This window comes from Coffea arabica, chromosome 5c (assembly GCF_036785885.1).
Source record: "Coffea arabica cultivar ET-39 chromosome 5c, Coffea Arabica ET-39 HiFi, whole genome shotgun sequence".
Taxonomy (NCBI): Eukaryota; Viridiplantae; Streptophyta; class Magnoliopsida; order Gentianales; family Rubiaceae; genus Coffea; species Coffea arabica.
The window spans coordinates 12,601,955-12,618,476 of record NC_092319.1 but is presented as its reverse complement, the minus strand read 5'-3'; the positions used below and the strand labels follow the sequence as shown (position 1 = coordinate 12,618,476).

The 16,522-nt window shown below is 37.2% G+C and overlaps 1 long non-coding RNA gene across 1 annotated transcript; it reads left to right on the top strand.

Moving 5' to 3' along the window:
- The first annotated feature begins 1,287 nt into the window (after positions 1 to 1,287).
- Positions 1,288 to 5,161, top strand: LOC140007441 (uncharacterized). The gene is made up of 2 exons (XR_011814754.1): positions 1,288 to 1,486; positions 4,978 to 5,161. It is a non-coding gene; the product is annotated as an uncharacterized lncRNA (long non-coding RNA).
- Positions 5,162 to 16,522: the final 11,361 nt, after the last annotated feature.

The window sequence follows — 16,522 nt, the reverse complement described above, 5'->3', positions numbered from 1 at the left end:
ATTCAACCCGTTTCAAGTGGTCCGATTACTCGAGCACGTGCTAAGAAGATTAGAGAGTCATTTCAACCTTTAGTTCATGACACACAAGCTCAAGTTGGTGATACACGTAGCATTCAAGGGCTTGAACAAGAAGAAACAACACTTTATACACTCATTCAAGTCATGGATGCAAATGAGAATGGAGATCATAGCATCGGATTCGAGGATTAAAGAAATCCGAGTTGAGTAAATTGTGGTGTCTTGTTTAGTTAATATTTTTAGATTGTTAGTTGATTATTAGTGATTAGTTTAAGGGTTAAAACAGTCATTTGAATTAGGAAATAAAGTCTAGGTCATGTTGACCAAGACCATAGTCAATTAGGTTTAGGAAAGTAGCATTCGTTTCCAAATTTGGTTAGGATTCTTGAGTCTTGTGAAAGGCTATAAATATGGCCTTTAGTCACATTATTCTGCAGATTTGAATAAACGAATTTCTTAAGCCAAAAACTTGTGTGTTTTTTGCAACTCTCTTTTTCTTAGAGATCCTTGCTTGAATACTTGAGAATTGCTCTCAAGTGTTCTTTGACTTATCAACCAATAAAGCACCATCGGTTGTGGCGTCTTCTACCTAAAACCTTGGTTCACTTTCTTGTTTAGTTGTGGGTTGAGATTGTGAGGACTCGCAAAATTTACTTATTTAATCTCCTATTTCTAGCTTATTTAATTATTTATTTGGTCTTTTACTCCGAATATTATTTTCTAAGTTCTTGAGACCTAATTACATGGAAATATAGTTTCATTATATTTTTAAAATGACTTGTTTCAAAAATTAATTTCCGAAAGCCCGATAAGTGAAATAGTGCACGTGCATTTGGAACGATAGCCGATTTGAGGATACACTGAGCTCAGAAAAATTGGAGATACGTGCCTTAGTCTTAAAATAGGAATTTTAATGTTTAAATACTCAAGTGATGGTTAGTAGTACGGACGTTATAAGAATTTCTCGGAGGTTTCGCGTTATAGCGATAAAATTGACGGTACACGTTTCCACACGCGTGACTTTATTTGAGGGACCTTAGACCCTTATTTCGGGATAATTAAGAGTGAATATTATCTACATGAATATAAGTGCATTAGAGGTTTAGTGCACTAGTGAACCAAACGCGCGAGAAATCGAGCCGAAACGCGCCCAAACGCACCCTAGTGAGAGTTGACTTTGGGGATGATTTTTGCACCACACATTGTGTCTTCCTTAAGAAGCTAAATTTAGACCAAACACTCTCTCTCTTAGTCTCTCTCTTGGCCGAATTCTCTGCAGCAAAAACACAACACAAAGTTGCCATTTTCATCTTCAATTCTTGCACAAAAACTTCATGGATTCACACCAAATTTGAACTACACTTAGCTTGTCACGTGGAGAGATCATCTAGCTAGAAAAAGGAGGAGTTTCTCACGGTTTCTTGGAGCATCTTGAGGACCGAAATTTCTGGTTTAAAGCAACAAGGAGGTATAACCTCATCCTACACCTTAAGCTTGGTTTATGATGGTAGAAATGCATCCTTAAGCTATTGCATGTGTATGGGTATCTTGATATTGTTGGAAAAATGTGAAAGTGGGCTCTATGGATTCCCACACTTGGGTTGTTGCTGATTTGATGATTGATGGTGGATATATTGTTGGTTTAGTGGTTAAAATGATGGATTAATGGTGTGTAATTGATAGAAATTTCATTGGGTGCAAGAGGCAAAAGTTTCCGATTTTACCCCTGCCTTGTCCGACCACTTTTGTGCAAAATTTTGAGGTTCTAATGACTTGATTATGTTGTTTACATGTTATTGTGAGTGTGTACAAAATTTCATTGAAAAATAACATGATTTGGTTGGTCAAATGAATTGATTTCGAAAGTTAGCAAATCTGGAAAATGAATCCCGTATTGCCCAGGCAGTCATTTTGTAACGGCCATAACTCTTTGTTCCGATGTCGAAATCAAGTGCCGTTTGCGGCATTGGAAACTAGACATTCTCAGCTTTCCATTGGTACCAAATTCACGTTCTGGTTCCACTTGAGTAAGCCACACCATTCGTTTGAAAATCACTGCCCTGTTTCGTTGCTCTCCAGGAGACAGGACAGAAATTGCTTCTTGATGCTCAAAAACGAGCTGTTTGTAGATAGAATTTGAAAATGGTTTCTTCTGAGAAAATTCAGCTTTATGAGAGAAATTTCTAACGCCATCAACCACGCTCAATTCCAAGTTGAATTGAGTGAGTTGTGGCCAAAGTTTGAAACTGCTACAGTGATAGAATTTTCCACTTGGACAGATTTGTAACTAACAATGATTTGGGACTTGTTGTTTTGGAAAATTTGATGTCCAACACCTACCAAACTTTAGATTAGATGTTCCTTGGACTTTGTTTCACAAATAAACCAGATTTGGGTTGGTTGCTTTGGACAAAATGTTTAAAAAGGAAAGAAGAGCTAGAAGACAGTTTTACCTTGGGAAATTTCCTGAACTTTGATGGTTTAGTTAACTACCTTCCCGTGTGAATTTTCAAATGAAATTTGATAGAAGAGTAATCCTCATATGGAGGTTTAATTGTACAAAATTTGGTAATATTCTAAGACCATTTTGATATGCAAATGATGTCACAAAATTCGCTCATCGAATCTGGAAAACTTTTCGTTTTCTCTTAGCCAAATGGTCAAATCTGATTTGGAGAGTTTTATTTCTAGAATTTGGATGTCAATGGTCTTTAAATTGCTCAGTGGATGTTTATGAACTCTTGGTTTCAATAATGGAGAGATTTGAAACTGATTTCATGGTACAAAAAGTTTGTAAACAAAAGAAAAAGTGAGAAGGTAGTTTAGCCTTGAAACTCTTCATAAACTTTGGTTGTTTTAATGACTACCTTACCGTGAGAGTTTTTGTACGAAACTTAGTGGAAATGTTGTTCACACATGGAAGATTTAGTGTACCATGTTTTATGTATTTCCACTGCCAACTCGGTGACCAAATGATGCTTCGAATTTAGTTTTTAAACCTGGAAAATAGCCCAACCGTCTTAACTTTTTCAGCAACTTGGAGCTACTATATCTTGGTGCTCGAAACTCCGTTTCTCATTCCGCTTGTTTTGTTATACTCATGGATTGCAACACTAATTGATTTCCAAATTTCAAAGGTTATTTCAAAACAGGTGAATTTTGCCGAATTTCCAAAATTGGCCAAAAACCAACCTTGAAACTGTCTTAGTATTCTACAGCAGTAACTTTGATCCAACTTTTGAATACCTTCCATTTGGGATCATGGAAAAGTGTCTTCTAGAAACTTGTAGTACTCGGAATGTAGTTTCCAATGGTATCAAGCGTTCCAATTTTGGACCTACGTAGTGCAAGATACGATTTTTCTAAAATTGACACCCAAAGCTGAAATTTGGCAATTTCTTAGAAAATGAGATTTTGGAAACTTGCCTTCTTTTCTCGATACCGATTGAACATTTTGAACTCGATTTCATGAAAAATGTTAGTCTCTCTCTTTATACTTTCAAACTCTACTCTTGAGCCTCGATTATTAATAATTAAGGCCCAATTTATGAATTCCCCTTATATTGTACAACCTTCTTTGATAAGTAGGAGTTCTAAGTGATAGTGCATAATAGTTAATGGTTATTTGCTCAGGCGCTCAAGGGGACCTTCAAGAGGAACTCGAAGTGGACGCCTAGACACTTGTTTGAGTATTTACTCTCTTGTTGCAATAGGTGAGTGTTCCATATAGGAATACGTAATTGGAATAAGTCTATGACATGCTTAACTCCTGGTCATTAGGTGTTAAGTGCTATATGTTAAGTATTTACCACACTCATGCATATTTGAATAGTGTATACTTGAATTACTCGACATGAAACACCTGAAGTATGTATATTTGAACTATTCGATATGAAACCCTTGAAGAGCATATTTACGTGACTACTTGAACTATTCGATATGAAATGCTTAAAGAGCATACTTATGTGATTACTTGAAATACTAGATATGAAATGTTTGGAGAGCATATTTACATGATGTGTTTAAATGATTAATTATGCTATGGAAGCATAAGTCGGTTGGAGTGAATCTCCTCGACTCTTATGTGGTGAAAGTGAAAAACGGCCAATGGCGGCCTATTGAAATGACATATGTCTACCAATTAACCGTAATTACTACCGTTAACCGTTTACCGTTTACCGTTAACCGTGTTTACTTACCGTTTTCTAATCTATTTGGTTACTTGCTTACTTGGTTATCTGCTTACGTGATCACCAACTTACTTGGTTACTTGACCACCTGATTACTTCATTATCATGAATCACATGTTATATGAAGCTGTCCATCATTATTAGGCGAGTGTGTACTTTACCTCACTCGACCTACTCAAATGATGAATTTTACCTTTTGTCGAATTACTTGGTTACTTGTGCATGTTGTAAGCTCTAAGCTGAACTTGGGCCCTGCCCTTGGTTACTGACCTACTCGAGCCAGGACTGGGCTCGGTCGGGTAGGTTGGAACCCTGGGCCACCGTTTCGGTATACTCGAGTATTACCACTGGAGGGATAAGGCGATGGCCAGACCGTACCGTGGGGATCAGAAGTCATAAGGTGCAGATGACCGACAGAGTTCCACTGGAACACCGTATCCTACCGTATATGCTTACCTTGTATCATGATAATTGTTTCATGCTAAAATGTCAACATGAAATCCTGAACTATGCCTGTGATATGCTCCATACCTGTTACCTGACCAATGTACTTATATCATGATACCTGTCTCATGATAAATGTCTCATACCATGATAAATGTCTCAAATTACTCGTACAATGATTATCACCTCATGATAACACGCCATTGTGTAACATTGAACCATGCATATGATATGCCCAACTTACTTGATTTATTTGAACTGTTAGAGTGTCTTGGAACCTCACTGGGCTGTGTAGCTCATCCCACGTTGTGGTTTTCTTTTACAGGGTTCGAGACCAAGGGTGCTCGTGAGTAGTACTAGATTGTTTTCTTTTGAAAACTTTAAGTTATATTATAACGGATGGCTATTGTACCCTTTTCCGTTGGGTTGTATTTAAGCTTGGAAGCTGCATAATTGTAAGTGTGAGATATTTGGAGTACTTTAATTATGTATTGAAGTTACTTAAAGTATTTCGAGCTTTTGAATGATGGATTGCAGTGAGTCCTGGCGAGAGTTGGGCAGGCGTCCCGCGGATACCCTTTGGTTCGCCTTAGGGAGAAGTGGGGGCGCTACAGAGATTAAGTTCAATAGGTTCGCAACTATGCGGGTTTGAAGGGTCAAGGGTACCGCACCTCCAACTTGATTCTTCGTCTAGATCCAGAGCTACATGGGATACGAGTTCATGCCAGTCGAGGTGGGTTCGTATCAGTCTAGGCATTTTGAATTGCAATATGACAAAGTGAAAAAAATATTATATTTCTTTAAGCGACAGTGCAAATAGTAACAATGGAAGGGCAACATGCAAATGGAAAAACTATAAAAGTAGTTAGAAATATAAGTGAAACGTACTTGTTGGTAATAATTGTTTACTTGTTGGAGAACTTCTTTATACACTATGTTTTTTGTACTATCCATGTGTTGGGGAGTAAAGTAGGTTGGTTTTATTATTAATTTAACTGCTGAAATTGTTTTTGCTCTTGAAAAGGCAACATGCAATTGACCATGGGAAAAAATAGGTTCTTTCATGTATATCCCACAAAATCTAAGTCTGTCCTTGTGTTTTGTTGATAGTCATTGCAAAGCACAAAAGAAAGGGAAATTGAATCCTTTTGTATGGTACTAGATATTGGTCATCACTTGGTGGTCGCATTGGAATTCCGAGGATGAAAACATCTTTTCCAAAGAATTCACCGAATGAAATGTTAGCATGAATGACATTTTTTACTAAGGAATTTGACTATAAGTCTAGTGCCATTCCATAATCTCTCAGTTGGATCAAGATTTATCAAGAGAATTATCACTGCATTTGGTTTCAAAAATAATCTATGTAGTGGTAAACCATTGGGAGTCAAAATATTTAGTAAACTAATATATTCAACTTGATGATTTTCATTTAGTGTCTCATCGCAGCTTAAATATTCAATTGCTTCCCCCAGATATTTATACATGAGAGCATCATTTATTTCATCTACAAAGGGATTCTTTATAGTTAGTATTGCTCTATTTAGTGAAGAAGGCAAAATCTCATATCCATTGGCAATTTCAAGATATACCATCTAAATGAGTTTTTTGAGAGCATAAGATTCGTTTATGTAAGTAACTAAGATAGAAGGTGGGATTTTGTCGTGTCATTAGGCTTTATATGTATCATCCCATCTCTGATCTTCAATAGGAATTCAATAAATGAAGGATCTAATCTTACTCTCATATTTTTAGTCAAGTTCAGTTTCTCAAGTTCACCCCATATTAGAGAATTGATTAGACAATCACTTTTCATTCCACTTTTCAGACTATTGGAAGCGTTTGTCTAAAATCTCCTCCAAGGACAACAACTTTTCCCCTAAAGATATCACTTGAACCCATGAGGTCTTTTGGCAAGTGATCTCATGTTTCAATTGCTATTTTTTTACACATTGATACCTCAGCCCAAATTATAAACTTTGCTTCTCTAATCATTATTGCTAGAGAAGTTTGCCTGCTGAATCTACATATTGTATCCTTAGAAAAATCAATTGGGATTTTAATTAGCGAATGTGGAGTTCTACCACAAGGTAAGATAGAAGCTACAATTCCTAAAGTGGTAGTTGCGAGAGCAAGAAAGCCTTTACTTCTCACATTTGCCAATAAAGTCCTATAAAGGAACGTTTTTCTCATTCCTCTAGGACCATCTATGAAGAAAGTGGCACTTTTTATTGAATTGATCCTCTTAGAAATCACTTTAAATGCTTGTTTTTAGTTTTTATTAAGCATGTCAATTCCACTCAAATCCTAAGGTGTAACAACAATTGTGATAGCTCCATCTCTCCTTAGGGCAAACCCTAGAGTATTAGCGGACTGCCTGTCCAGCTCTCACCGGGGCTCGGTCGATCAAAGTACTAATAACTCAATTGAAACGGATGAAAAATCTTCCAAGCAAGGAAGTGTAACCTTAATTGAAACATAATCACTACGCCAACCATCCAAAATGGTAGTATATATAACTAAATGTCAACTTACCGCTTCACACTTAACTTACATAGCATAAGTCGAACTTACAAATTCAAGCTTACAAGAGTCAAAAGTAAGGACTTCTTGGACAAAGGGTTACAATCTCAAAATACAAGTCCCAAAACAAAGTAAAGCTAAGAAAACTCTTGATCATATTCACCCCGATCTGTTAAGAAAAACAAAGGGAATGGGGTGAGCTAATACCCAGTGAGGTTCCAGGTAAACAAGTAAACACATAGTCAAATAAGGTCACAAAATAATCAAATAAACACTGTATAGTAGGATAACAATTTAATCACAGTTCAATTCAAGGATACGGGTGGCTTTTAAAAACCAATAACCACTTGAACTTGATCATAACTGGATCCGTTGACTCTCCGTCAACGTTTGTATTCACAGAATGTAAAGCCCGTAGAACACCACTTTCACTGATCTCTGTCCACCAATCAACCCCCTACCGGGCCAGCACACCACAAACAATAGTTTGGTAATACTCGAGTATACCAGGAATTTAAGGTATAGCTTAGCCCTAAGTCAAAAATTTTATCCCTGGTGGTGCTGGACAACACAACAAACTAGCACAACGGCTATATTTCACCAGGAAGGCTCAATTTAGGATTTTGTCCCTGGCAGTACTGGACAACACAACAGGCTAGCACAACGGCTATACCCCACCAGAAAGCCTCCAAACGACATTAGATCAGGCATAGATAATAGATTCAAATTTATACAATAAACAATAAACAGCCACACAGGCAAGAGAACGAGTGTGATAAAGTACACCCTCGTCTCATTCAGAATAAACAAGTCCACAGCCATTCAAGTCACAGATTTCAAGTACAAATAAACCAAGTTAAGCAACAAGGGAGGGGAGTGGTACACTCACCTATGAGGTTGGGTACCCAAACAGTAGTAGTAGTTGATGGGGTATTACCCAAACAACTCAAACACAGTCATACATTAGGAAATCATATCTCATAATAGCAGTATACAGAGCCTCAATGGAAACAAGGGAGGTCGAGTGTGATAAAGTACACACTCGCCTCAATTTTTAGGAAAACAATGTTTGGCTCAAACAGTCGCAAAGCAAGTATTTGGATATTTCACATAGATAGATAACAAGTAGTGAAACACTCACCTATCAAGCAAAGTAGTAGTCAAACATCAAGTGTCTCAGTTACGACCACTTTCGTTTCCCAATCCTAGGGCAACGAGTGAAATCGTTAACAAATTAGGTTCATATCTCACTCAATCGTAGGCTCATTAAGTGACCAAGTGAGTAGTTAAAGCTACTCAATTCATCATACAAATGAGATCCAAATTATAGTAAAAGTTCATGAGAAAACAAGTTTGGTAGGTGCATGAAAGTTTGGCAAAAGAAAAGTCTCATTCAAGCTCAAAAAGTTCTTCACGGGTAAAACAGTCGCACCCATGCAGTTTTGGGAAAAAGGCTATATCTCACTATAGGAAGGTCAGAATCAGGTGCCGTCAGTGGCGTTGGAAACTAGACTTGAAGGGCTTTTCAACGGTACCAAATTCATACCATAGTTTGTCTCCTATCAGTGCCAGTAGCTCAGACAATTTGGCTGATTTTCCAACTCTAGATCAGCCGTAACCTCAAGCAAAACTACTTTAGTTCTTGGTGCTATCCTCATTCGTTTTGGTTCAAATTCATCCAAATCAGTCCTCTAGTGTTCATATACAGGGAGTCAAGTCACCCAATGCCATTGGAGTTCAAAATATAACACATAAACATGATTAAGTATGACCATAGCAGTCTAGCCATCAAGAGAAACCAAAACAGTCCACTAGTGGTCCAAACAACCACTTTACTTGCTTAAATTTCATTCCAACTCACACATGAGCTTAACCAATGTCTAGCCAAGTTTCTTAGGCTTGATTAGGGTGCAGATGAACCATAAAAATCAAGGAGAAACCCCTCCTTCCAAAACTGGTCAACCAAGGAAAAAGAGAAAATAGTCCACAAGTTCATTTATTTATCCAACCTTCTTCTTCTCATGATTTTCACTTAAACAACATTTCAAGTGTTAAATCTAACTTAAAAGAGGTCTAAAACATGTTAATACTTCATAAACAATCATGAACAAAATTCAAATATTTTATCAAACACATGGTAGGCAAACTAACTAACTCAACCACTACTTGTTTAATTCAAGAGATTAACCCCAAATCTTAACCAAAACAAGTTGTAGTTTTCCATTAAAACTTAAAGTACATGATATAACACCATAAAACTATCATTTAAAGATTATTCACCTCTCTTATAAGAAGCTTGAACCACCAAATCAATCCACCCAAAAGAAAGCTTCAAGCTTGAAACAAGCACTAGGGTTGGAGGAAAGTTTCTCAACTAACTCAAGATCTTTCTCTTTTGGTTTTTGCTCTTGATCATCTAGGATTAGAATGCAAGAAAATGGAGTTCTCTCTTCCTTGATAAGCCTCAAGGGTTTCGCCCACAACAAGAAAAGAAAAGGCCAAAACTGGTTTAAATTATCATCTAACCTTTGGTCAAACAAAATACTTGGCTAGGGTTTTGCCACATAACCCACTTCTTGTCCACAACTTCTCTTAATTCTTTGACTAATGATGTTACCACTCTTTCAAATGTACCAATACCTATTTAACACCTCTAATCTCTCATATAAAGTCCCTACCACAAATAAAAGCCACTTGGTAAAATGTAAGTGGTGAAATAAACAAAAACCAACTCAAAGAAATGTTTTAATTCAAGCAGAGGATATGAAATGCAATACAAGGGAATTGTTGTAACACATGTAGAATATAATGCAAGGGCATGTAATAAGTGGTTTAAATCTTAAGGCAAGGCATGTAGTTTAGTGAAATTGTATTTTAAAGTAAGGGTTCTCACAATAATACTTTTTCTACTTGCAACTCTCTAGTTTGGTCTTGTACATCATTGTAAGACAAATTAGGGGGAAATTAAATTATACGTACGTATTCTCTTCCACATTGTTTGTAGAAAATGTGACAGCCCCACCTCCCCCTAAGGCGAACCAAAGGGTTCGGCGGACCGCCTGCCCAGTTTTCGCCGGGACTCAGTCGTTCACTTCAGTCCTCAATTAAAATCGGAATAAAACCACAGGAATAAATATGGCAACGATCCAAAACTTAAAGCGAAACATATATACATCTTTATCTCAAAAGGGGGTACAAATATCAAATATACAAAAGTTCTCAATTCTTCATACATCCAGCCCGTGCCAAGCACTAAGGCGAGAACCATTACAAAATCAGAGTTCTAGTCTAAGCTAGTCTATACAAAGCTCTCGTCCAAGCTCACCTTCCCCTGTTAAGGAAAACAAAATTAAAGGGATGACCTAAAAGTTCAGTGAGGTTCCGAACACATAATCAAACAATCAATCCAATACATTAAACATAGAGTATCAATAATTCAAGAAACATTTACAATGGAAAACGATAATAACACATACATTAAAAGGATACGGGCTCACAAGGAGCCATTTATTCGTTCGTTCGTTCTCCTGTCATTCCCCTTATTCCTCCAATCATTTGAAAATTGTAAGTAAAACTCTCGTTCGTTCGTTCATTTCATTCACCCCCTCCTGGACATTGGCCAGGCTCCACCCGACAACAAGGTAATACTCGAGTATATCAAACGTTCACCTAGGGTCACCATATCGCCCAACCGAGTCCGTTTCTGGCTCGAGTCGATCAGTAATGAAGGGCAGAGCCCAATTCAGCCAAAAGGCTTACAACATGCACAAGTAACGTTTCAATCCTTGAAATCATTGAAAACTTCACATTCATTTAGGTCGAGTGCAATAAAGTACACACTCGCCTAGAAAACTCGTTTTGGAAATCCTTGAAAGCACTTAACACATTATCAAACAATAACACAAGCCATGAAATCAAGGAAATATAGCAAACAAGGAATATTCACCTATTTACACAAAACAACGTGCAAAATATCCTTTCGGATATTACCCTCAGTCATCGATGAAACCTAAGATTAAACGAGAAAGAATATTACAGTTCATCTAGCACAAACAATTAGGTGAAATCAAAGAAACTCGACAAACCGAAGAAACCCGACAAATGATGAGTAGAACGTATAAAATGACTTTAAAATGAAACGATGGCATTTGGACCTGTGGACAGAAATAACTAGGGTTTCATAAACCAAACGCAAAACCAAACTCAAAAGGGTTATAAAATTTCCAACGGAAAACACCTGAACCAAAGACAAGTCGGAATCCAACTAGATAGGCTAAGAAATATTATTTTCGATATCGTTTATGTGGTTCAAAATCAACTCATATTCAAGTAGATATTATAGACTAAATGAATTGATGAAAATCATGTGAAAAGGAGGACAAAAATACCTTATCTTCACACTTAAAATCTCACTTGAAAGTAGTTTTCTCGTAACCAAGAAAACCCTAATTCACACCTCTTTATTTTGGGAAGGAGTAAGTAAACATTTGAAATTTCAAATTGAAGAGGTATCATGTTTTAAAATAGTAAAACGGTCATGATATTCACCAAGTGGAAATATATGAGTTCAAATGGAAAATAGCTTCTCGAACACCCTTCGAGGGTAACAAAGTAGTTTTCCATGAAATGCGCCCAACTTGACACAAAACACAATTCAAAAACCACTTTAACTCACTCATATTTGTGACGCCCCCACTTCTCCCTAAGGCGAACCAAAGGGTTTCCGCGGGACATCTGCCGAACTCCCGCCAGGACTTACTACAATCCACAATTCACAAGCTCGGAATACTTCAATAATGTTTCAAATAATTTCAATACATAATAAAAGTACTTCAAAATATCTCACACTTACAATTAATCAGCACTCAAACTTAATACAACCCAAAAGAATATTTACTACAGCCATCTGCTGTAATACAACTTAAAGTCTTCAAAAGAAGGCAATCTAGTACTATTCACAAGCACTCTCGATCTCGAACCCTGTTAAAGAAAATAAAATCGTGGAATGAGCTACACAACCCAGTGATGTTCCAAGACACTCTAGCAGTTCTAATAATTGAAGTAATTGAGCATACTGCATATATGGTTCAAGGTTGCACATTGGCATATTAACATGAGACAATAATCATTGTACGAGTAATTTGAGCATATCACAGGTATGGCACATTTGCATGAAACGGTTATCATTATATAAAATAAACACATATTGAAGGATACGGTGTTCCATTGGAACCATTTCGGTCAACTGCACCTTATAACTTCCGGTCCCCACGGTACTGTCTGGCTATCGCCTTATCCCTCCAGTGGTAATACTCGAGTATATCGAAACGGTGGCCCAGGGTTCCAACCTACCCGACTGAACCCAATCCTGGCTCAAGTAAGTCAGTAACTAAAGGCAGGACCCAGGTTCAGTTTAGAGCTTACAACATGCACAAGTAATCAAATAACATGGCGAACGGTAAAAAATTTATTCTTTTGGTAGGTCGAGTGAGATAAAGTACACACTCGCCTTAAAATGGTGGACAATTTCATATGAGCAATTACTAGCAACAATTAACACATAAACACGTAAGCAATATTTGATAATTTCATGTGAACATGTAATTTACGGTAATCAAGTACCAGGTAATCAAGTAGATAGGAAAACGGTAAGTAATTACGATAAACAGTTAGCGGTTGACGGTTAACGGTTCACGGTTGACGGTTAACGGTAGTAATTACGGTTAATTGATAGACATTAGTCATTTTAATAGGCCGTCATTGGCCGTTTCCCACTTTTACCACTTAAGAGTCGAGGAGATTCACTCCAACCGACTTATGCAGCCATAACATAATTAATCATTTAAACACATCACATAAATATGCAATTCAAATATTTCATGTCGAGTAATTCAAATATACATTATTTAATATGCCTGAGTGTGGTAATACTTAACATGTCAAATTACGTACTCCTATATGGAACACTCACCTATTGCAACAAAAGAGTAAGTGCGTATACAATCCTTCAGGTGTTCCCCTCGAAATCCTCTTGAAGGTCTCCTTGAGCGCCTGAACAAACAATAGTTACCTATTACACACCAAAGCTTAAAATTCCCTACTTAACGAGAAGGCTGTACTAGTGTTTATTCTAAGGAAAATTCATGAATTGAACCTAAATTATTCATAACCGAGGCTCGGAAGGGATGCTCAAAAACGGAAGAAAAGGTTGAATTTTATCCTCAAAATCATTGGATGGAAGCAAATAGGTATGAAATCATGAAAATTATTTTCCAAACGAACGACCAAAGTCGGACGAAGATGTGACACGTCACAATCCAGCCAAGATCTAGCCGGATATCCAGCCGAATTTATGGCCGAATTCAAGGCAGAGAGCAACTAAAATTTTTTCAATTTTCACCACCAATCCAGCTAAGAATTGGCTGGATATACGGCCGGATTCTGGGAAAATGTCTCCCGCGCAAAAATTTTCAAAAAACTAAGAATTATTGAATTTAGGGGCATTTTTGGAAAAATCATAACTCCTTCTCTGAAAGTCCAAAATTGGAAAATTTAGTACCATCAGAAACTACTTCCAAAGTACTAAAAGTTCCTAGAAAGTACTTTTCCTTGATTCCAAATAGAAGACATTCAAAATTTAGCTCAAATTAGATATTCTAGAATATCAAGGCAGATTTGGGTTGTTTTTCGGCAAAGTTTGGAAATTCGGCAAAATTCACTCAATATGAAATAGCCTCTCAAATTCGAAGGTCAATTAGAGTTGCAATCAAAGTTTAAAAAAAAACAAGCAAAACAAAAATCGGAGTTTTGAGCACCAAGATATAGTAGTTCAAAGTTGGTAAAAATGTGAAACTGTTAAGAAATTTTCAGGTTTAATTCACAAACTTTGGGACATTGATTGGACACCTAAACGGACTCGCAATGGCACCAAATTTGGTATGGTCACACTACCATATAAGAGCTATCCCTCTGCCAATTTTCATAGAAAACTACGTACAGGAAGTTGGTTAACCAAATCACTAAAATTTCAAGGATTCCAAGGCAAATCTGCCTTGTACTTCAATTTTCCTTTTCTAAAACATTCGGCTAATGAAATATTTTCAAACATGGTTTATTTGTGTAGATAATGTCTAAGTAACATTCAAGATACATTTTCTTAGGTGATTAACACCAAGAATTTCGAAATAACAAGTCCCAAGTCAAGATTGGCCATTCGGCTAAGAGGAAAGGAAAAGTTTTCCAGATTTGAAGAGCAATTTCAGGACATCATTTGCATATCAAAATGGTCTTACAATATCACCACAGTTTGTACAATTAAACCTCCATATGAGGACTACTCCTCTATCAAATTTCATTTGAAAATTCACTTGAAAAGGTAGTTAACTAAACCATCAAAATTCAAGAAATTTTCCTTGGCAAAACTGTCTTCTAGCTCTTCTTTCCTTTTAAACATTTTGTCCAATGCAACCAACCCAAATCTAGTTTATTTGTGAAACAAAGTCCAAGGAACATCTAATATAAAGTTTGGTAGATGTTGGACATCAAAGTTTCCAAAACAACAAGTCCCAAATAAAGCTAGGCCATTTAACTAGCCAAAAGAGGGTTTTTACTCACTGCATCAGTTTCGAAATATGGCCACAACTCACTCGATTCAACATGGAATTGAGCATGTTGGTGGTGTTGAAAAATACATTCATAAAGCTACAATTTCTCAGAAGAAACCATTTTCAAAATCCATCCACAACCAACTCACATTTGAGCATCAATTTGTAGTTCATGTTCTGCCTTGTAGTGAACCAACGAAACAGGACAGCAAACTTCAAACAAATGGTTTGGCTCACACAAGTGGAACCGGGACATGGATTTTACACCAATAGAAAGTTGGAAAGTCTAGTTTCCAGTGCCGTAAACAGCACTCGATTTCGACATCGTAGTAAAAAGTTATAGCCGAAACAACAGGACTGCTAAAGCAATCCGGGAACAATTTCCAGTTTTGCTAAACTTTTGAAATCACAACATTTGGCCAACCAAATCATGTTATTTTTCAACGAACCTTTCTACGCTATCCATATAACATGTATACATCATAAACAATCCATTAGAACCTAAAAATTTTGCACCAAAGTGCACGAACAGGGCAGGGGTAAAATAGTCACTTTTGCTCATTGCACCATCCTTGAGTTTCTATCAACAACCCAATATTATTCCACTAATATAAGCACTAAACCAACATTAATTTCATCATCAATCACCAAATCAGTCCATCCAATCAAAGTGGGAGTTCATAGAGCCCACACAACAATTTTTCCAACATAAACAAGCTGTAACGCCCCCACTTCTCCCTAAGGCGAACCAAAGGGTATCCGCGGGACGCCTGCCCAGCTCTCGCCAGGACTCACTACAATCCATCATTCAAAAGCTCGAAATACTTTAAGTAACTTCAATACATAATTAAAGTACTCCAAATATCTCACACTTACAATTATGCAGCTTCCAAGCTTAAATACAACCCAACGGAAAAGGGTACAATAGCCATCCGTTATAATATAACTTAAAGTTTTCAAAGAAAACAATCTAGTACTACTCACGAGCACCCTTGGTCTCGAACCCTGTAAAAGAAAACCACAACGTGGGATGAGCTACACAGCCCAGTGAGGTTCCAATACACTCTAACAGTTCAAATAAATCAAGTAAGTTGGGCATATCATATGCATGGTTCAATGTTACACAATGGCGTGTTATCATGAGGTGATAATCATTGTACGAGTAATTTGAGACATTTATCATGGTATGAGACATTTATCATGAGACAGGTATCATGATATAAGTACATTGGTCAGGTAACAGGTATGGAGCATATCACAGGCATAGTTCAGGATTTCATGTTGACATTTTAGCATGAAACAATTATCATGATACAAGGTAAACATATACGGTGGGATACGGTGTTCCAGTGGAATTCTGTCGGTCATCTGCACCTTATGACTTCTGATCCCCACGGTACGGTCTGGCCATCGCCTTATCCCTCCAGTGGTAATACTCGAGTATACCGAAACGGTGGCCCAGGGTTCCAACCTACCCGACCGAGCCCAGTCCTGGCTCGAGTAGGTCAGTAACCAAGGGCAGGGCCCAAGTTCAGCTTAGAGCTTACAACATGCACAGGTAACCAAGTAATTCGACAAAAGGTAAAATTCATCATTTGAGTAGGTCGAGTGAGGTAAAGTACACACTCGCCTAATAATGATGGACAGCTTCATATAACATGTGATCCATGATAATGAAGTAATCAGGTGGTCAAGTAACCAAGTAAGTTGGTGATCACGTAAGCAGATAACCAAGTAAGCAAG